This window comes from Podarcis filfolensis (genome assembly GCF_964270895.1).
Source record: "Podarcis filfolensis genome assembly, chromosome: 2".
In the NCBI taxonomy this organism is placed as follows: Eukaryota; Metazoa; Chordata; class Lepidosauria; order Squamata; family Lacertidae; genus Podarcis; species Podarcis filfolensis.
In genome coordinates, this window is record NC_139605.1 from 97,567,612 (window position 1) to 97,590,476 (window position 22,865).

Genomic DNA, 22,865 nt, shown 5'->3' on the forward strand with positions numbered 1-22,865 from the left:
CCTTTCCCTTCCTTCCCCACAACAAACACTCTTTGAGGTGAGTGAGGCTGAGAGACTTCAGAGAAGTGTGACTGGCCCAAGGTCACCCAGCAGCTGCATATGGAGGAGCAGGGAAGCGAACCCGGTTCACCAGATTACGAGTCCACTGCTCTTAACCACTACACCACACTGGCTTAAAATACGCCCCACCCCACCCCACGACACAGCCCTTACCCAATGTCCGCAGCTTATTCTTGGAGTGACGGGAGTTTCAGACATAGAATTCCCTTGTTACATCTAGTCTAGCATTGAGTAATGGGCAGGCTGCTTATGTGGCAGTTAGACCTGCAGAGTCCTAGTCAATGCAAAGGGCAGCTGCTCTGAAGCAGATAAATAGAATTGGAGAATCTGGTAAGCACGGGAGTGGATTGCTTCCAAGTAAGCATGGAAATGAATGTACTTTTATTTAAATTTTCAATGTCAAGTAATAAGCACAGACCAACATAATGTTTACTCTAATTTCCCCTTCTTCTATTTTCCGTGCATATGATGAGCTATTCCGTTTAATGTTTCCCATCTACTGTTAAGATATGGATACCAGATCCAACCATTAACCGTCTCGTCTTACATGCAATTCAGCAGTACTCCCTTCTTTCCCTGTGAACCAGAAGTGAACCTTCATTGTTCTAAACCAGGCTGAAATTGCAATAGCTACCGTTACAAGAGAAACAAAGCCAGAAAATGCAATGGGTTGCACCTTTCCATGCGAGATGCTGCGTTGCGATTTTTGCATAGGCCATAGAGTACACTTGAGCAGCAAGGAATGATATAGCCAGGTCCCTCTAAATTCAATTTAACTGAAATATTATTCAGTCCCATATTAGCCATGTTAATATGGATTAAGGAAAGGGTTGACCATTTCCTGCTCTGGTATCCTGCCACAGCCATTACCTCTGCCAGCATTGCTTACTTTGGACCATTGTGTTGTGTGTCTAGAAATAATAAAGTTTAAAAGCTTGTTATCTTGCCCTTCCTCTGTTGCCGCTGTCAATCCCTATATTGGACGAAGAGAGCTGTACATGCAACAAATTTTAAAATGGGGAAGAGCCATGGCAGACTCTTCCAAGTGTTGCTATTTTTCAGGGACAGTCCGGATTTACAGAAACCATCCTGCTTTCTGATTTGATCCTGGAATGTCCAGGACACCCCTATTTTAATCAGAGAAATGTTGGAGGCTATGGAGTTATCTGGCCCACAAAGCTAAGGAGATAAGTAACTAGACAACCTTTAGATGACATCTGAAGGCAGCCCTGTATAGGGAAGTTTTAAAATGTTTAATGTTTTGTTATGTTTCGATATACGTATGTTGGAAGCCCCCCAGAGGGGCTGGGGCAACCCAGTCAGATGAACAAGGTACAGTGGTACCTTGGTTCTCAAACACCTTGGTATTCAAACAACTTGGAACCCAAACACTGCAAACCTGGAAGTAAGTGTTCCAATTTGCGAACTTTTTTCAGAAGCTGAACGTGCTCCATTTTGCGTGTTACGCTTCCAATTTTAGTGCCACACTTCCGTTTTGATTGCCACGCTGAGCTCTGTCTGTTTTTGCTATTTCTTTTGCATTTTTGTTTTTGCGGCTTTTTTGTTTCGTTTTTGTGACTGTGTGGAACCCAGTTTGGCTACTGATTGATTGATTGATTGTGTGACTGTAGTACATTGATTATTGCTTTCATTTTCTGGATCAATGGTCTCGTTAGATAGTAAAATTCATGTTAAATTGCTGTTTTAGGGGTTGTTTTTAAAAGTCTGGAACGGATTAATCCATTTTGCATTACTTTCTATGGGAAAGTGTGCCTTGGTTTTGGAACGCTTTGGTTTTGGAACAGACTTCCAGAATGGATTAAGTTTGAGAACCAAGATACCACTGTATAAAGTTAATATTAATAATAGTAATGAAATAGGATGTCCCTATTTTTGTCAGAGAAATGTTGGAGGTTATACCATGGCTATGGCTCAGTGGCAGAACATTTGCTTTATGTGCAGGTTCATTCCTCAGCATCTCCAGGTAGAGCTTGGAGAGACCCCTGTCTGAAACCCTAGAGGACCACTGCTACTCAGGGAAGATGATACTGAGTTAGATGGACCAGTGATGTGATTCAATATAAGGCAATCTCCTATGTTCCTATTCCACTGCACTATGTGGCTTTCCTAAGCCGTTTTCCCTGCGCCCATTCTACCTTAAAAGGCAAGGGTCCTTTAAGATAAGAGACCAAGAGGCGGATGTGCAGCTCGCATGGAGGTGTGTTGTGTTTCCAGGTCTTTCCATCTTGGTTATCTGAGGACAAGGGGTGCTCACCACTGGCAATCAGGTAACTGGCAAATGTCAAGGCTTCCCTCCGCGCATTTCAGCACTGTCTTTCGTTTGACCTTCTGTTCATCGGGACATTTTGATTCTCCCCCAGGCTATTAGGAGGCCCGACTCCTATTATTTTTAAACATAAGGGCATAAATATGGGGATATGGAGTCTGAATAAGAAGAGGAGATGGAAGCCCTTCTGTGGTTTCTTTCTGGGAGAAAAATATGCCTTTGATTTACATGTCAGAATGGATTCGCTCAGCATGAAGCAACATTTTCTTGTAATTTGGCAGCCAGGCAGAAATCATTTTTAGCTATAAAACAAGCTAATGTGAAAATGACAACTGGGCTGTTTTCAGAGCAAAATTTCAGCAAGTGTGCGGCGGAGACGAGTGGGAATCCCCTGCTTTAGGGATGGCTTGGGATGAAACGAGGAATGCAAAGACACGTACGCTCACGCTTCCCGACCATATACATCCAAACTTTTACAGAGCTGAGTAAATAAGGGTCACCACCATCTTACCCTTTTAGCTGTAGACTGAATAGTCTGCCAGATATCTCACCACCTCTCTTGAGAGCGAGCAGTTAGGTAATTTTAGACCCTGGGCTTAATTGCCTTTGCCATACTACCCCACCCCTCTCTGAAGATGAACTTTAATGTGTCCCATCACTTCTTTCAGAATATGGTAAGGAGCCAGCCCTCCTGCTCATCCTGTGGAGCAAGACCCCAGACTTCTACCCCAAAGTCCTGCCTTGCTGGCATCATTGGCAAAGCCTTCCCTGGGCTCTGCACTGACCATCAGCGCAGTATGCCTCGGTTTCTCAAATGGTACAGTGAAGTGGCATATCAACTTCAGAATCCTATGCCCATCTATCTTGTCTGTCTTACCGCTATTGTTGTTTTTATATGTACAGTAGTACCTCGGGTTAAGTACTTAATTCATTCCGGAGGTCCGTTCTTAACCTGAAACTATTCTTAACCTGAAGCACCACTTTAGTTAATGGGGCCTCCTGCTGCCGCCGCCGCGCGATTTCTATTCTCATCCTGAAGCAAAGTTCTTAACCCGAGGTACTATTTCTGGGTTAGCGGAGTCTGTAACCTGAAGCGTATGTAACCTGAAGCGTATGTAACCCGAGGTACCACTGTATTTGTTAAATTTTGGCAGTTTTGGCAACTCTAATATTTCTTGTAAACTGCTTTTATTACAGTCAATGATGATGATGATGATTATGTAGTATTCCACCTTTCAACAAAAGGTGCTCAAAGCAGTAAAGTACAAAATGGAAAATGGAAAATAAGAACAGGCAGGAAAAATATTACTGGCGTAAGACAATTGTCATAAAAAGGGTCCCTGCTCCCCAGCAGTTTGCAATCTATGCACTGGTAACGTGGGGAGATAGCAGAAGGACAAGATGCATGGCCAAGAAAACAATTGAATGGAAGAGGCAAGACTAAAAATGTGTGGATGAGATTGAATGCAGTTATACACATGTAGACTTCGTTTCAGCCAAAGAGCTGGCCTGAAGCTTCATGATGGAGGCTTTGGGATGGAGGTGGGCTTTGAGAAGGGATCTGAATGATGATGGTGTAATCTCTAGGGCAACAGTCGCTGCCATAAACACCCACATCGCTGTTGAGAAAGATAATTCTATGACCCCTATGAATCATGATTTAGAGAAGGGGACTTCAGTCTGTTTAGGACTTCTGCAAGTTATAAGAAGCAGATCAGTGTATCAGAAGTTGCATGGTTAAACCCAGCCTACATTTGGGGCATCTCATCGAAGCATGAATGTCCGTGGGACAAAAGCTCTTGGCAGGATTTGAAGTCTACAAACGACTGAAAACAACCTAAATATCTTTGTGCTATCAGGTCAGCTTTTGCCAACCTGGTTTCCTCTTGGGGTGGGGTATGCTGCTGATGGGAATTGTAGTCCAAAACATTTAGATGGCAGCAGGTTAGTGAAGGCTGTGCTAAGTGAAGGGCATCGAAAGTTGCTCATGTTCTCGGCCACTTTGGTCATTCCTGAGAAAGCTTATAGCTGTCGACATGACCTATCCTCCATCATGGCTTTTAGCTCTCCGTCGCCTGACATTCCCTATCATCTTTAACAAGCATCACGTAGACTGTCACTCTTTTCTTACCCCTCTGGGCAGGCAACAGAGAACTCAGGCCAAGATAAATGGTAGTTCTTCTACTGAGGCCAAAAGCACCTTATCTCCGTTTGCCTGGATCTTTCCCAGGTGGGGCCTTGGGTATTTACACTTGTACTTTCTCTGTGGCATGGAGATGTGAGGAAGGGCCTAACCAACATACCACTCTCGAATGGGGATGTGTGATTCCCCCACAACCTGGTAAAGTTGTGTCAGGATGCTGCCAGCAGCTCCCGGCTGGTTGCCCAGGAAAGTATAAAGACAAGGAAAAGTTTCTTACAGTCCTTTTTTATTTCAATCTTTACAGAGACAGGCTATAGAACCCAGCCTCTTGGATAATGGCGTTGTCCTGAGTGAATCTCCATCCCCCATCTCTCCCACTTCCTCATTCATCATTTTCATTATCTCCTGTACGGGTCCTGCTACGTGGCCACTGTCTTTGAGCTCTTTGCTCTCCTACTTTTAAGGCTTGCCGGGTTCTGGGAGATGGAGGGTCTGGACTGCTTTCTAATGACAACGTGTCAGCCAGGTGTTGTTCTGGCTCTCCCATGACTTCCCAACTTTTCCCCTCATCTGCTTCTGAGCTGCTACCTCCCTCAATCTCCTGTTGGAAATCTATACTGTCTTCCTCTTCCTCCAACCTGGAAGGGTCAGGATGGGGAGGCTGTCTCCATCATTCCTCCTCTGCCCATTCCCAGACAATTTGCAACCTTGTAGCAGCTGCAGCATGATGAAGGAGAACAGGTGGGCAAACCAGAAATTGAGCAACATAGGGGCAAAACCTCCACTGGATGCTTATGAGGCTGTCTGTTAAAAATTGCAAAATGGGAGCTGATCCAGGTGAGCACTTTCCTGCCCACCCGACAATTCACAGCTAATAATAATAATAATAATAATAATAATAATAATAATAATAATAATATATTTATACCCCGCCCATCTGGCTGGGCTTCCCCAGCTACAGGAAGAAGGGCTTAGCCAGTTTTGAAAAGTTGTGTTCCCAAGTGCAGTGGGGGGAAGTTCATCAGCGATCTTTGTCTGTCTATCACATTTGTATCCCAACCTTCCTCCAAGTCTTTTAGGGTTGCACGTGTTTGGAGAGGGGTGGGATATCTTCATAGCAACTCTTGAGAGGTAGGTTTAAGCTTAAAGTGGCTGATCCAAGGTCATCCATTGGGCAGTGATTCTCACCCAAATTTCTCTGATCTTTCATACTATCCCCGCTGCATTCTTACCACCACATCGCACCTGCTGTTCCCATAATTCCTCTGTGCATCAGACGCGGAACATTGGTGCGGTATATGTTTTGCGACACACAAAAAATAGACTTCGTTATGAGCACATGGAAGCTAGGAATGCACAGTCCCTGTCTCTCTGCTACACTTGTTCATAATAATGCCTGATAGGAGCTTGACCTGTGCATCACACTTTGTATTTATATGAGTAGGTACCCAGAGAAATTAACATAGCAGAGATGATTTCAGGTGACAAGACTGTTAACTCTGATTTCATGCCGAAAGGTGGCTGATCCTACAAAATGCAAGCCTGAGGGCTCGTCCACTTCCACTAGAAAAGTGCAGCTAAGTGGTTTTCTGTTTGTCCAGTGCTTTCTAATCACAGGTCCAAACAGTTTTCCCTTTGCCACGGAAAACCCACTGTGTAGTGCTAAATTGGAGCAAATGTCAATATGGAGAAAATCCGACTGATGTTTCCTCTGATCCAGTGGTAAACAACAGGTTTCCCTGGGAGAAAGCAGCAGGGCAAGTCGACCTGCAGATGAGCCCTTAATGTTCTGGAAAGGAATATATAATTTTGCCGAGAATCAGCTGATTTGAGATTGTGGGAAAGGTAGGAACACACACACACACACACACACTTTTATAAATTACATGTGAGTGGAGCTTACAAGCAAGGGTGTTACCTCTGTTGTAGATCATGGGTAGGCAAACTAAGGCCCCAGGGCTGGATTCGGCCCAATTGCCTTCTAAATCCAGCCCACAGACAGTCCGGGAACCAGCGTGTTTTTACATGAGTAGAATGTGTGCTTTTATTTAAAATGCATCTCTGGGTTATTTGTGGGGCATAGGAATTCGTTCATATTTTTTTTCCAAAATATAGTCTGGCCCCCCACAAGTTCTGAGGGACAGTGGACCAGCCCCCTGCTGAAAAAGTTTGCTGACCACTGTTGTAGATCATCTACTTTAAAGGTAAAGGTGAAGGGACCCCTGACTGTTAGGTCCAGTCACAGACGACTCTGGGGTTGCGGTGCTCATCTCGCTTTATTGGCTGAGGGATCCGGTGTACAGCTTCCGGATCATGTGGCCAGCATGACTAAGCCGCGAACCAGAGCAGTGCACGGAAATACTGTTTACCTTCCTGCCGGAGCGGTTCCTTTTTATCTACTTGCACTTTGACATGCTTTTGAACTGCTAGGTTGGCAGGAGCAGGGACCGAGCAATGGGAGCTCACCCCGTCGCGGGGATTTGAACCACCGACCTTCTGATCGGCAAGTCCTAGTCTCTGTGGTTTAACCCACAGTGCCACCCGCATCCCCTATCATCTACTTTACAGATCCTCAATTCAGTCCCCACCATCTCCAGAATGAAATGTCCCTTCTAAAACCCTGGAGACCAGACATGGTCAACAATACTGGACTGGATGAACAAATAACCTGACTCAGTATATAGCAGCTTCTTCACCACTTCTTTTCCCAGTCTAATTCCTGTTTGCTCTCATATTTGTCCCCTGTTTTACTCTACACTACAGTAAAGCAAGACATGTTAAAAAAAAAAAAAGGAGAAGGGTTAGGAAGAGTAAGGAGACTTCAAGCCTCTCCCTGTCCCATGACTTCAGAGTCAGGGCTTCAAAGATAACCACTAGATATCACGAGGCAAGATTGCAGACCCTCTAAGTGTCCTAATTAGTCAGGCACAGTCCCGGATTTACAGAAGCCATCCCGGTTTCTGATTTGATCCCAGAATGTCCCTCTTTTCCTTAGGTCGGCCCTATTTTCATCGGATAAATGTTGGAGGGTCTGGAGACATGTGACCCACCGAGCCAAGGAGATAAGTAACTGTACAACCTTCAGAAGACATCTGAAGGCAGCCCTGTATAGGGAAGTTTTTAAGTGTTTAATGTTTTATTATGTTTCTATGTCTTTTGGAAGCCGCTGAGAGTGGCTGGGGCAACCCAGTCCAATCAGTGGGGTATAAATAATAAAATTATTATTATTATTATTATTATTATTATTATTATTATTATTATTATTATGAAATAGGACGTCCCTGTTTTCATCAGAGAAATATTTGGAGTGTATGAGATTATGTGCTCTGTTTCAGGCATGGAGGACTAGTCATAAGGGCTGTTTTGAGACTCACCTCTGGAATAGGAATAATAGCTATGAGAGAGTAGTTGAGACTACAGTGGTACCTCGGGTTACATACGCTTCAGGTTACAGACTCCGCTAACCCAGAAATAGTACCTCGGGTTAAGAACTTTGCTTCAGGATGAGAACAGAAATAGGATGGCAGTGGCGTGGCAGCAGCGGGAGGCCCCATTAGCTAAAGTGGTACCTCAGGTTAAGAACAGTTTCAGGTTTAGAACGGACCTCTGGAATGAATTAAGTACTTAACCCAAGGTACCACTGCATTTAGCAGCGATGGGGAACCTGTGGCTCTCCCAGTGCTGTTGGACTACATCTCCCATCTCCCCTGACTGTGGCTGATGGGAGTTAGACTCCAGGAATATCTGGAGGACCATAGATTCTTCACCCCAGGTGCAGAAGCAGTACCTGCTTCAGTACTGGAATGCTCAGAGCCATTCACTGCAACCCGTATATTTGGGGTTGGGGGGGCATGTCAAAGCCATATGTCTTGTTGACGCATGCTGGAGCCCAGGACTTCTCTTTTTTTAGAAATCCGCTACTGACTAGGCAGCATTTGGAAATGCAGCAGCTGCCTCTTTGGCTTCTGCAGACTTCACCTGTTTGTGTGCACCTGGATCTCACCTTGGTCTCTCTTCTTACCTTGCAAGTCACCACCTAAAGTGCAATTCCTTCCCTCGGGGTCCTTCCTTGCTGTTGGAACTGCTCCTGAAAGCTGTCTCCCTTCTGTCTGTTTCTCTCTCTCTCTGCTGGAGCGTTACTGACATTGAGTCACTCATCGGAGTGAGTCACAAGAGACCTAAGAGCGGCCCAGAGACCGAGGAGCCATAAGTATCTGTGTCTGGTCTGTCTGAGGGAATTTATAATCTTTTAAGAAGTTTAAGGCAGAAGGTGTCCAGGGCTGCTAGTTAGGACAATGTTATTGATTAATTGAGTGAGGTGTCCGTGTGCGTGCGAGCGTGCATGGAAAGAGGTCAAGGATTAAACAAGGCCTGCAAGGGAGCAAAGTTTCTGAACACATTTTGACTGGCCAGGCTACTAATAGGTAGCAAAGGGCATTCATTAGAGGATGCTGGAATAAGGTTGCAAGGCAGTGTTAATTGCCTAGCTTGTGTGTCTTTTGAATAGCCACTTCCTCCCTTCCCTGTGTTGTGGATATTTTATGTGGCAGCATGATTCTGTGCTGTCTGCATTTCCTCTGAGCGTTTCCTGTGGCTGCATTTAGGTGTGCAGAGTATATTTGTGTTTTATCAACAGCGTGTGTCATAATCTTGTGTGGGAGTCGGGGAATCATATGCCTTCTATTCTCAGTGTATCTTTGGCACTCTCTCTCTATGGCTCTGCCATGCAGCAGGGGCCAGCAGCTTCTTTAAAACTGCACCATTTATGGCTATCTTCTGAGTCCAGTGACAGAGGCAGTGTGTCTCTGAATACCAGTCCCAGGGCATCATAGGTGGGGAGAGCACTGATTTCTTGAGGGCTTCTGGTTGGCCACTGTGAGAACAGGATGTTGCTCAGGGGAACCCTTGGCTTGATCCAGAGGGTCTTTTCTTATGTTCTCTTCTGGAGGGAGCCAGGTATGTCTACCCTGAAGAAGAGAAGACCGAGAGGTGATATGATTGCCACCTTCAAATTTCTGAAGGGCTGTCACGTGCAAGATGGAGCATGCTTGTTTTCTGCTGCTCCGGAGGGTACGACCCAAATCAGTGGATTCAAATTAAAAGAAAGGAGATTCCTACTAAGCATTCGGGGGAAATTTTCTAATGGTAAGAGCTGTTGTGACAGTGGAATAGACTAGTTTAAGGATTTCTACTTGCACAATGGAACTTCTCCTCCTTCTCTCCTTACATGTCCTCTAAATCTGTTCTGGGGGTTCCCCTAACCATCCGGAGAAGATTTGGGGTAAAGGTAAGGTGAAGGCCCCCTGGATGGTTAAGTCCACTAGAAGGCGACTATGGGGTGCCTCGCTCATCTCGCTTTTCAGGCTGAGGGAGCTGGCATTTGTCCACAGACAGCTTTCTGGGTTATGTGGCCAGCATGACTAAAACTGTTTCTCACACAACGGGACACTGTGATGGAAGCCAGAGCACACGAGGGCATAGGAGCACATGGAGAGAGATGAGGAAGTAGAAGTTCTATTGCACAAGCAGAAATCCCTGCATTATTGAATCTGTTCAGCTGGATACCACCCTCCGTGCTATTACAAAGGACTCCAAGATGAGTGTTTACATTGCAAGCTATCTCCTGCTTATTGCTGTTGTTGGCTTGGCTGATGGCACTTCCTGCATAGAGCTGAGGTGCTCACTTTGTCTTTACTTTGCATGGGGAATAAATACCTGCCAAGCCAAGTGTAGCCCACCAGACAGCTGGGCATCACCTCAAATTTAGTTAGCTGCCCTACTTGAAGTGAGCATGTTCTCTGGAGCCTGGTGCAACAGTGCGGGATCGCTCTGGGGCTCAATCTCACTTTGTAGAGCTTTCCTCCCTCTGACCCTTAGGAACACATGAACAATTCTGCTGGATCAAGCCAAAATCCCATCTACTCCAGCATCCCTTTCCCAGGCTAACAACCAGATGCCTGTGGAAAACTCACCAACAGTACATAAGGCAATAGTCCTCTCCTGCACATGTCCCCCACTGTGTGGTATTCAGAGGTGTCTCTGATCCTAGATGTAATATATCTCCATCATGACAAGTAGACATGGATAGCCTTATCCTTCATGAATTTGTCTCGCCACCCTTTAAAGCCATCTCAGCTGGCAGTCATCGCAATTCAAACTAGTGCAACTAACGCAGAATGTGTGCATCCTTTTGACTTTCATCTTCCACCAGTCAATTTCAGCGGGTGATCCCAGGTTCTTACATTATGAAAAAAAGGAGAAATACGCCTCCCTATTTGCTTTCTCCACTTGCTCTTTTTTCTTCCATAACCCAGTTGCTTCTTATAAATGGGGGAGAGCGAGCATCTTAACAAGGAAAAAAACAAAACCATGAAGCAGGGCAGGGAGTCCGATGAATCCTTTTGAAGGGGGCGAGTTCAGCTCGCTTGCCAGTTGTTGTCAACATTGCACCTGGTACAAGAGCTGATTTGGGGCAGAGGGCAGCTGCCTGCTATCTTCTTTCCAAATAAATCCTCCCAGGGAGAATGTAAGGAGATAGCAGAACTCGGCCCGTGAGTAAGCCAAGTAACTTGCTGCTTTATCTTAAGACGCTGTGTTTGTGACACAGGGAACGATGCCAGGCAGCTGATGATGCTACCTCTTCTCTGAGTTTGTCAAGTCCTTCCCATAATTCAGCCCACTAGACTGTAACCTCCTGGAGCTCACTTTCCCATTATCCCTCCCACCCCCTGAAACCCAGTGGCAATTATAAATCTATTATTTATTGGCAGAGTCAGGCAGTAAGATATTTCCACTCTCGTTCCATTACTTCTTTCATTTCTGCGTTCGGTGGTGGTGGGGATTCCTGACATCCTGCTTGGGAGAGGAGACATTCCACCTGGGCTCCTGGGCTCACAGCAGAGGTGCCTTACCTTCTCTTTCAATGTGATTTGGCGGGGGGGGGGGGGAGATACAGACAGGTATGGGTAGGAATGGGAAGAGAAAATGTGAAGGTGTTGTTATTTTTGCTTCTGCTGAACTGGTCAGACCTGAGTGGGTTCACAGCCCTGAGTGTAAACTCCTTGTAGCCATCTGATTGTGCCTTTTAAATATGTGGAAATAGACTTTGCCGCACCTGGGGCCATGCAGGAGAGGCCTCCCGCAAACCTCCTGTTTTAAACTTTCATGATCCATCGGTTCTTCTGCTCCATCCTCCCCTCTCTCCCAGTCACCCCCAAGGTGCCTTATTAGCTCACTGAATATCTGAGATAACAACAGGTAAAGGGTGCTATTTTTAAACCATCATCTTCTGGCAGGTGCGTTCACCACCGACCCGCTAACCTGAGCTGTGAATGCGTAACTCCTGGCTCAGCAAATGTGGAGGGGCAGCTCTAGGGCATTCAAAAACACTCCCTGAAACAGATCCGCACACACGGAGAATCAAGGTTAGGCTCCGCACGTGGGTTGCACCAATCAACTGGCCAACCCACACCTCCGCCCCCCTCGCTACCCTCTGAGCTCATTAATTCCAACAGTCTGGGTGTGAGGAGAGCTCCCAGAGCTCTCTGCCATATTCTTGCAGCAGCTGGCTTTCTCTCCTTGTATCAGCCAGGTGAATTTTAAAATCTAACTTTGCAGTTCTTCTGCTTTGGAGAGCATGGACTGTTTATGTCTCCAGGCAGCAAACTGTGATGCTCTTCCTAGGACTCTTCCCCACCCGCCCCCAGCACCACCACCTCTCCTTGTGACAGGTTTGACCGAGGGGTAGGTGAAAGGAGGTGTCCGCCGTAAAACACGTCTGCCCCACGGAGCTGCGAACACACAAACAGCAGCCTTGTTGCTTGTCTTTCCAAAAATGAGAGTAAGTCCAGCAGCTGGCAGGGGGGCTGGTTCAATACCCTTCGCACAGAGCCGGGAGCGCAAATGTTGTTGCTTATTACGCCAGGTAAGAAATGGTGAGTTCCCTTGGCCATGCTCATTTAGAGTTGCCATGCATCCCAAATGGAATCAGGCCTTCCTTGAGCAGGCATGGCAGAGGGCATCATATAACCAAATTAGCATATGGTCGATAATGCACACATACACACCTTTCCAACAAAATAAACCCTGTAATGAAATTCAAAATGTGTCTTGAAAATGAGCATAATTTGCTCGTCTTGCCTCTTTTGTTCTTAAGAGTCCCCAGCTGCATGAGACAATGGCTTGGGCATGTAACATTGAGTTCCCCACGCCTATCTCTCTGTGCAAGCCAACATCTGGGTAGTGTCCAGACCTTTTGGCTATCACCCCTGCATCTCATCACCCTAGATTGTGTGTCCTGCTGTTTTTATGACTCCAAATTCATAGTCCCGAGAGGAATAATAATAATAATAATAATAATAATAATAATAATAATAATAATAATAATTTATTTATACCCCGGCCCCTGGCCCATCTGGCTGGGCTTCCCCAGCCACTCTGGGCAGCTTCCAACAAAATTAAAATACAGTATTATTCCAATATTAAAATACAGTAATGCATCAAGCATTAAAAGCGTCAGATGTCTTCGAAAAGTCTGGTAGTTGTTGTTCTCTTTGACATCTGGTGGGAGGGCGTTCCACAGGGCGGGTGCTACCACTGAGAAGGCCCTCTGCCTGGTTCCCTGTAACTTGGCTTCTTGCAGTGAGGGAACCGCCAGAAGGCCCTTGGCGCTGGACCTCAGGGTATGATGGGGTCTTTGGCAACCTCAGTGCACAGTACCACGAGTCAATGTATTATTTGTATTAGGTACTGATTTCAGTACCCAGAGTTTGTTTTGGTATTTTGTCCTCTAATGGACCCAAAGCCTCTACGTTGCTTTTTAGTGCCAGCCTTTCAAGGATTTTTGTTCTGGTGGGGCAGATCCATGGAGTGTCTCATTCACTCCCCCACTGGGCACCAGTTCTTCAGCACGCCTTACCACCAGCAAAGGGGCCACTCCTTTTTGGCAGCCCATGCTATGTGTTTCTTATAATCTCTTTTTCATGGCTACAGGGGGTGGGAGTGGGGAATACTTGAATTCAGAAAGTCTGCACTGTGCTGAGGCTCCTCCAAGGATCATTCTCCATCATCCACTGCCCACCAGTATCCCTCGCTTCTCCCAGTTTGGCTTCCACTCTGTCCTTTCATTTGCTTCAAGAGAACTATTAACTGGAGACAAATGAGTTTGGAAAGGCATTATCCAGTGTACAGGCCTCCTACGATGATTATTTGTTTTATTATTATTACGAGAAGAGGAAAAGGGGTCATCTGGGCATTGAGATTAAGCATTCTGTCCAATAGAAAGTGAAAGGTTCAGTGAAATTATACCCTGCTAAGTTCATGTTTCCCAAGAAGGGAAGGGATGGTCAGTCTTGTAAGAACAACCTCAAATAACTCTCTCGTTCTCAAATGGACCATCCTGTTTATTAGAGTGAATTCTCTAATTCAAAAGAGGAAAAGTGGTTTTGCTCAGTGATACACCACTACTCTGCAGGGAAACTGTTCCTTTGCTCCAGTATGCTCCCATGTATTCTCTGAGAGGTGTTTAGTGTCTGCTTGGGTCTCAGCTGCCTTGATTTCCTCCATGTGCAGCTGAGCATGAGACCCCTGTAGTTCTGGTTCCTATGGCTCTCCAATCCTTGCAGGAATACCTTTAACAAGCTCTTCTGGGAATCACCACCTGAAATGTTTTGTGGTGGACTTTGGGGGGAAAGGACTTGCGTCTGAAACCCTGGAGAGCTGCTGTCAGTCAGTACAGGGAATAATACTGAGCTAGATGGTCTGACTCTGTATAAAGCAACTTTTTGTGAGGTGCTGCCTGACACGATTGTAGGGTCTGACAAGTATTTGCAAGATCGTGATTGCTTGCACTCCATCCTATTTTGAAGGACAGTCCTAATGTGATTTTCAGAGTGCTGTTTCTCTCCCCCGCCCCACAAGACCTTTCTGTTTGGTATGATACATCATAGTGAGAGGTTGTTCCAATGTCAATATTTTTCTAACTGGGTGTGCACACCTTAAATCTCCTGGGTACGGAAGGACACAGATTTAACACAAATAAAAATAGAGAATTTAGTCCATCCATCTCCCCAGTTGTCTGCCTTTGTGTTTGATTGTACCACTCCACTGTCCATCACTGCATGATGCCTGTGTGTGTTCAGAAAAGACCAGGCACACCAAACTTGAACACTGTGAGTTTTGAGAGGTGCTGCCGCCCAACCTGCTAACCCCCTGTTTTCTGCAGTGACTGTGATGACAAAGTGACTCTCCCTCTTCCTCCTCCCACCTCCCAACCCCAGTCGCCTTGTCCTCTTGTTTCGCTTCCACCTAGCTGCTGTTGGGACTGATTGATTAGGAAGGACGTCTGGTCGTGCTGAGGAACAGGCCAGTCTCCGTCATCCGTGTGCACTGATGTGGCCTGACAAGTGGGTTTGTGCTGAAAATGTGGATTTATAACATTGGCGGCATGCTGGGAGGTGGGGGGGGGGGAGAGCACGGAGCGTTGGCGGGGGTGGCTGAGAAAAGACCACACGAGCTGACAAGCGGCAAATGAAGATGAAGCATCAGGCTGTGGCCTGCTGTCCCCTTGGGAACTTCTCATGTACACCTATCTACGGGGGGAAGCTACAAGGGAGCCAGCCCTCTTCAGACTAAGAGCTGGTACGTGCTCTGTAGTTTTGTTTTCCAAGGAAAGGTGGAAGAGGCACAACTTCCTATGTCAAGCAAGAAGAAGAAGATGAGCCATGCTCATCCATCCATGCAGCTGTGTTTCTCTCTGGCAAATGACCTCTTTGCTCTTGGCTGCAAAGGCCCCAGAAAGCAGCTGTCAGCAGCTTCCCTTTACCTGATGGTAGTTCAAGGTATGACGATCCAAACCTTAGCTACAGAATCAGTCTTGCAGTGGGAGAATGGATGAATCGCTTCAAAGGAATGTTGTTGATAGGTTTGCCCCTCACCGAACGATGTTGGTGAATGAGCATGGAAGGTGCATGTTCCTAAGTTTCAGTGCTTTCTGAAATTTCAACTTGAAATGTTGTTTCTCACTTGTTCATTTTAAAAGTGTGGCTTGTGAAGCAGCTACTTTTTTTGTTTCAGACACAGCTTCATTACTTGTACGTGCATCTTCATTTGTTACCTGCTTGCTTGCTTGCTCGCTTGTGATTGGGTGATTGGCGCCGCACGACGCAGAGCATAGGGTTTCATTCGTAGGCGCTATTAAGCGCTGTTGACATTTTGAATAGTTCAGATGTCACTGCACACTAATCAGACACAAGCTACATACTTAATAAATAATTACGTGCGGGTTTTATATTTTTTTAAAAGGTGACTTCAAGTAGCATTTAATCAAGCTGAGGTTGGTATGATTTCAAACAGCTGGATCAGATGTGAAAAGATGTTATTAATGGAAATAAATCTTCAATGCAGTGTGTAAATCTCATAAACCGGGCTCATTTCAAAATTACCAGGAAGTCTTTACTGAGGAGCCTTGTCTTAATCCTTGGTTTGGAGTTCTAGCTGCCAAAAGTTAGTGAAATAACTGTTGTGGCTCAGAGAAGCTAGGTAACTCTGAAGAGAGTGGCAAAACTGGAATAATATGATCTAAGGAATCGAAACTCTTCCCGCTCTGTTGGCACATGGTTATGTATGTGCATGAAGGTTTAGCTAGATGTGTTTGTGGATGTGGGCAGCACTAGTAGGGGTTGAATGAGCTGGCGGTGAAAGGACTGAAACTAGGAACATTATCCTCCTGTTCTTTTGGTATGTTTGTATTTAAATATGTTGATGGGGGAAAGGCTGAAAGTTTGTGATTCTTTTAAAAAATGCTTGGGTTGGCTCAAGACAATTTGCTGCCTTAGCCTAAGGACAACATGGCATCCCATCCCATTTCATATGCAGACTCCAACTGGACTGGCAGTCAAAGCTTACTTCAACACTAGCGATTTAGAAGGCGACTAGGCCGCATCCGGCCCCTGGGCCTTAGGTTGCCTACCCCTGATCTAGGATCATTATCTGTACTGGCTGTGGAAACAAAGGATCTATAAACTTCCCTTCTTATCATAATTTTAGGACTGTGTAGGCCAAGTTAACCTGGCAGCAGAGCAGCAGTGGAACAATGATTGATTAGCTTTGTTGCTTCTGTTGTTCCTGTGTGTATACATGCACATTTAGAAGTTCTGGACTCTCTAGCCACACACACAAAAAAAGTCACGAAGCTGATTTAATATTTATAAAACAAAACAAAAAAGACCTCCAGAGATATTCGAAGATAATCCGCATGAAGCTTATGAGGTGGTGAAAGCACGGGTTATTGCTATCCATAAGTATATGCAGGTAAAAAAAGGTAAAGGACCCCTGGACAGTTAAGTCCAGTCAAAGGAGACCCTGGGCAGCTAACAACAACAACAACAACACATCAAGCATTCATCAAATCAGAAACCAGGATGTCTTCTGTAAATCCAGGACTATCCCTGGAAAATAGGGATACTTGGAGGGTCTGCAATCTGGGCAAAGCAGCTAGGAAAATGCCTTCACTACAAAGACTTTTAAAGGTTTCCTTCTTTCTTCTTTAAAGCTTAAGTCACAGTGGCAAATCATTGATGTCCCAGGCATTCTCCTGGCAGAAGGATGCCTTTGGCCCTTTCTCAGAGCTCAGGTGCCAGAGGTGGTGGAGAAACCACCAGCGCTGCTGCTGCTATCTCAACAGCAAAGAAGGCCAGAGAGAGAGAGGGGGGGGGTGGAGGATTGTGAGGAAGGGAGGGGGGAGATGAGAATGTAGAAAAAGGTGTGGGTCCCAGTGGCAGTGGTGGAGCATGGTGAAGTTGGACGGCACTGTGCTAACATCCACAGAAGTCTGCTGCTGGTCCATTCATTGTTAAGAATTGGCAGGATGACGGGAAGAAGATACTGGCAAGGGGTGGAGCAGGGGACGGGGAAAGGAAGTACTCATAGGATGATATAGGATGGTGAGGGGTGGGAACCAGAGCAGCAGGACCAGAGCCAGAGGGGCCCCTGTCTCCATGGATGGGCTCTGAGGCGTAGGGAGCTGCGGGAGTGACGCTCTAGGAGGCTGAGACAGGCAAGGGCCCACAGCCCAGCTCCCTAGCTGGCCATGTGGGGCTCACTAGCTCTGGGAAGATATATAGTCATACTGTACCTCATGTTACGTCCGCTTCATGTTATGTCCTTTCAAGTTACGTCCCACAGCAACCCGGAAGTACCGGAAAGGGTTACTTCTGGGTTTCGCCACATGCGCAGATGTGCAAAATGACGTCACACGCAGAAGCGGCGAATTGCAACCCGTGCAGATGCACCGCTGCGGGTTGCGCTCCTTTCATGTTGCAAATGGGTCTCTGGAACGGATCCCGTTCGCAACCAGAGGTACCACTGTATGTGATTCCTCAGCTGGAGTCGGCTCAGAACAGGTGAGGGTCACCTGCCTCATCAAGCCCAGAGACTGCAATCAGCAAGCCAAGTACAAAGGAGAAGCAGAGCTGAGGTGTTGTGTCTGTTCAGCTGCCCGGGTTGATGGGCCTTGGGCTTGGAAGTTCCTGGACCTATATGGGCCTGTGCTTCGGGTTTGATTCTGGACTGTGTCTTGACTGCTGGACTTCAGTACTTGGGCTGACCCTGGACTGTTGTTTCCTGACCTTTGGCTGCATAGATTGATTGACTCCCCCCCCCCCCGAGTTTGAACTTTGGACTTGACATGCTGACTTGCCGCCAGGCAAGATGACGCGACCATTTCAGGAGACATGATCCACAGGGGCAACAGATCTGGCCTCCAAGGGGTGCATCGCCTGCTTGTCCAGTGGCAATGATGGCTGTGTGCTTGGAGGCTGGATATGCCTCCTCCTCGGCAGCACCCGCCCCATGCCGCCTCCACAGTGGCAAATAGGAGGCAATGCAGGTCTCCTCCAACCCCTAGAGAGGAAATAGTGGAGTGCCCTTTGGAGTCTCCTGAGCTGTGCACCTGCCTGACATGATTAAACGCAGGTCTCCCCCCCCCCTTGCATCCATCTTCGATTCTCGCTTCAACAGTCAGGTAAGGTCGAATTGGATTCCCGCCTTGTTCCTGAGGTAGAACTTCACTCTCTCTCCCTTGATCCCACTGTAGATCTTTGTCCCATCCTTGTTCCTGGTGTACATCTTCTCTCACTCCTCCTTCCCTGGAGGGGAGGGACGCCATTTTGTGGTCTGCCTCAGGTGTCAAAATGTCTTGGGCCGGCCCTGCATCCAGCCCTAGATAGATGAACACCAAAGAGGCCTGAATTCACCCCCTTGCTTAACCACAAAGCTTATTCATGTGACTTTGGGCCAGACACTTTTCTTTCAACCGAACTTCTCTCACACTGTTGTTGTATTGATATAGAGGGGAAACCCTGTAGGCTACCCCTGAGCCCCTCAGAAGTAATCCGATATTTTTATTTTATTTTTTAAATCCAGTGCATCAAAAGATCCATTTTTAACATACCAAGTTGTCTGCCCTATCTGTAGTGACAGTGACTAGAAAGATTTGAAATGGTAAGGGGAATAAAAAAAAGAGTGATTTTCTGAGGTGATTTTCTGAAGAGGAAACCTTTCCTCTGCTTCCCTCAGCGGCTGGCTGAGAAGAAATGTTCTCCTCTCAGAGGGACAAGTTTGGCCGTTGGAACAGAACAAAAGTGCTGTGTGTTGGGGGGCTTCTTGAAAGGGGAAATATTGGCTTTTCCAATGTGGTGGGCTGGGCAAGGCTGGCATTTCTCTAGCAGAGCGAGGAGCTGCCTCAATAGGCGCTTCTATGCTTTCCCCAGCTCCTACAGACAGTGGCTCTTTCTCAGCTTGTGTCAACATCCCCAAGCGAGTGAATGGAACTCTGTTAGCCAGCTGGGATTAAGGCTGCTCCAGCAGCTATGGAGAAGATTGATTTGGGGCCAGGCCCAGAGATGTGAATGAACAAAATATGCCCGGGGGCCAAAGCTTTTGCCGCCACAGAGGCTCCCTTTCCCTTTGACGTAGGAGGGCGGGGGGCAGGCGGAAGGAGATGGGAAGAGGCAGCTCTCAAGCTGGTGCTTGAAAGTCATCATCTGTTCTATGACCAACGTGGCTTCTGTATTCCTGCCAGTCTCAAAAGCCATTCTGTGGTGAATCCCCTCAAAAAGGATTATTTGCCTCATCCCCTTAGTCTCCCACAGAATGCTGTTGAAGGCCGGCAGAATTGCTGTCCTTCGAATGATTTTATTTTTATTTGTTTGGGGTTTTTTTGAGAAGGGAAAAGGTGGCGGCTGGGTCATTGCAGACACTGTGTCACAGAGGCTCTAAAGGAATTGCCAATTTATTGGTTTTTAACTGGGCTTATTGCTTGGTTTTTGTCTTGGTGGTTGTTGCACTGTGTTGTTGTTGTTGTACTGCTTCAGGGCTTCCCAGAGGCATCTGGTCAGCCATGGTGGGAAACAGTACATTCGGGGGAAATACCCCCAAGCAAAGATTGGCAAATTAAGTTAATGGAATATGCAGAAATGGCTAAACTAACAGAATTTAGAATTTAGAAACAGACTCAGAAATCAGGACAATAACAAATTTAAAAATGAATAGGAATTTTTTTTATTGCATATACCGGTATATCAAAGCATTGTATACAAGTTGATACATCAGCAGGATTCTAAAAAACATTTGCAGTATTATGATTACAGAATCAGATATGTATAGATATAGATGGAAAATAAGGTATGGACATGTATGCATGAATAATAAATATAATGGAACCATGGAGAGGGTAGAGGGAAGTCAAGAGATTGGAGAAATCCCACATTGTGATATTGTATTGATGTTTATTTTATATTGTTTGTTATGAATAAAACCAATATTTATTTATTTTAAAGGAAACAGTATATTGAACAAAGATGGGTCTTTGGTCTGATCTAGCCGGGCTCTTCTTATCTTAGCCTTCTTATGACATACCAAACAAGAGAGGTAGTGTGGTGTAGTGGTTAGAGTGCTGGACTAGGACCTAGGAGACCAGGGTTCAATCTCCACTTGAACCCCATTTGAGCCAGTCACCATCTCTCAGCTGAAACCTACCTCACAGGGCTGTTGTGAGGACAAAATGGGGAGTAAATGAAGTGCATACGGTACCTTGAACTCCTTGGAGGAAATGTGGGAGATAAATGTAATAAATAAAACAAACAACAGCAACCCCCACCAACCCTCTTAAGCAGGGGTCAGCAAACTTTTTCAGCAAGGGGCCGGTCCACTGTCCCTCAGACCTTGGGGGGGGGGCTGACTATATTTTTTTGGTGGGGAGGGGAATGAACAAATTCCTATCCCCCACAAATAACCCAGAGATGCATTTTAAATAAAAGGACACATTCTACTCATGTAAAAACATGCTGATTCCCGGACCATCTGCGGGCCGGATTGAGAAGGTGATTGGGCAGGATCTGGCCCCGGGCCTTAGTTTGCCTACCCATGCTCTTAAGTATTGGAATCTAAGATAAATACATGCATATATGTGAAATTGTGTAATGGCGGGGTTTCCTTTCCCATCTTGTGCATTAATGATGACCAGATCCAGAGTACCACATCCATGTAGCTAGTGCTGGAAGTGGAGAGGGCAACACACAGTTGGGTTCATTTAGAGCTCCTTCAGACATTCCATAGTAGCAGCGAAAGGGAAAACGCAGCTGACTCAGTGCTTCCTTTTCTCACGCTTCTGGTTTCATCTTTTGTGGGGAGATCGCGTTGCAAGAGCCCGGGGGTGCTGGGGTGGGGGCACGTCCGTTTTGGACCTGAAAGGGAGAAGAGAGGATGCACAAGTCACTCATGCTTTGCTTCTCCTGCAAGCTGACTGTCTGAAGTTGCTTTCTGATGAAGCTGCATTTCCATGTCAGAAAACATGTAGAAAATGTAAGGCCTTCCTTACAAGTAGGATATGGAATAGCTGAGAAGGTGCTAGAATTAGATTTGTGCATCAGCTGGCAGTAACCATCCTACACCTTTACTAGCAATAAACACTCCTGAGCCTCAGCTGTTAAGAGAGATTTCAGGATCAGATTCTCTCTCCTTTGAAAAGGTCTTCAGCTCCTTTTTTGCTTCTCCAAACCCATCATGATCTCAACACAGTGGAGTGGGCGAGAAAAATGAGGCAAAGCTCAAGTTGAATGAATAGAAGAGGTCTTAATGAATTGAGTACTGCATTGACTTTTTAAAGGATGTTAGAGACCGGGAAATAATGCACAGACAAGTGTAGTTCATGGGTGGAGTTTTGGCATCACTCTCCCCTTGGGACTTGGAAGGGAAGGACAAGGAAGAGCATGTCATTCAGACAACCTCTTTTGCATCTTCTGTTGGGTGTCCAAAGTGGCTTACCACCAAAACCATATATCCACCTTTCATTTACTCAAAGTGAAAAATTACCGTATTTTTCGCTCTATAAGACGCACCAGACCAAAAGACGCACCTACCGTATTTTCCGCCCCATAGGACGCACCGGCCCATAGGACGCACCAAGTTTTTTGGGGGGGAAATAAAGGGAAAAAAATTTATTCCCCCCCCCAGGCGCTTGCGGGGCAGGCAGCGTGGAGAAGCGCTCTTCTCCCCACCGCCCGCCTGCAGACCAGGTCCGGGGACAGCGGGAAGATGCGCTGCGCCTCCCAGCTGTCCCCGGGGCTTGTGGGGCAGGCAGCGGGGAGAAGCGCTCTTCTCCCCACCGCCCGCCTGCAGACCAGGTCCGGGGACAGCGGGAAGACGCGCTGCGCCTCCCAGCTGCCCCCGGAGCTTGTGGGGCAGGCAGCGGGGAGAAGCGCTCTTCTCCCCGCCACCCGCCTGCAGACCAGGTCCAGGGACAGCGGGAAGACGCGCTGCGCCTCCCAGCTGTCCCCGGAGCTTGTGGGGCAGGCAGCGGGGAGAAGCGCTCTTCTCCCCGCCGCCGGCCTGCAGACCAGGTCCGGGGACAGCGGGAAGATGCGCTGCGCCTCCCCGCTGTCCCTGGAGCTTGCAGGGCTGGCGGCGGGGAGAAGCACGCGTCTCCCCGCCGTCAGCCTCCAAACCACATCGGGAGACAGCGGGATGGCGGCTTTCCGCCTCCCCGCTGTCCCCCGACCTTGTGGGGCTGGCGCTGCGGCTCTCCAGGCTTCAGCGAAAGCCTGCATTCGCCCCATAGGACGCACACACATTTCCCCTTCATTTTTGGAGGGGAAAAAGTGCGTCTTATAGGGCGAAAAATACGGTAGTTTTTGGAGGAGGAAAACAAGAAAAAAATATTCTGAATCTCAGAAGCCAGAACAGCAAGAGGGATCGCTGCACAGTGAAAGCAGCAATCCCTCTTGCTGTTCTGGCTTCTGGAATAGCTGCGCAGCCTCCATTCGCTCCATAAGACGCACACACATTTCCCCTTACTTTTTAGGAGGGAAAAAGAGAGTC

At 46.8% G+C, this 22,865-nt stretch overlaps 1 protein-coding gene across 11 annotated transcripts in view; it reads left to right on the plus strand.

The window, feature by feature from the left end:
- SDK2 (sidekick cell adhesion molecule 2) overlaps positions 1–22,865 on the plus strand; it is a 363,930-nt gene that overhangs the window by 65,809 nt on the left and 275,256 nt on the right. Inside the window, exon 1 of one of the 11 annotated variants that reach the window (XM_083598510.1) lies at positions 17,863–18,510. The exons of the other annotated variants lie outside the window; for them this stretch is intronic. The gene's annotated coding sequence lies outside the window, so the exon portion shown is untranslated. Of the gene's footprint in view, positions 1–17,862; positions 18,511–22,865 lie in introns of those variants that run through there. 11 annotated transcript variants of the gene reach the window in all.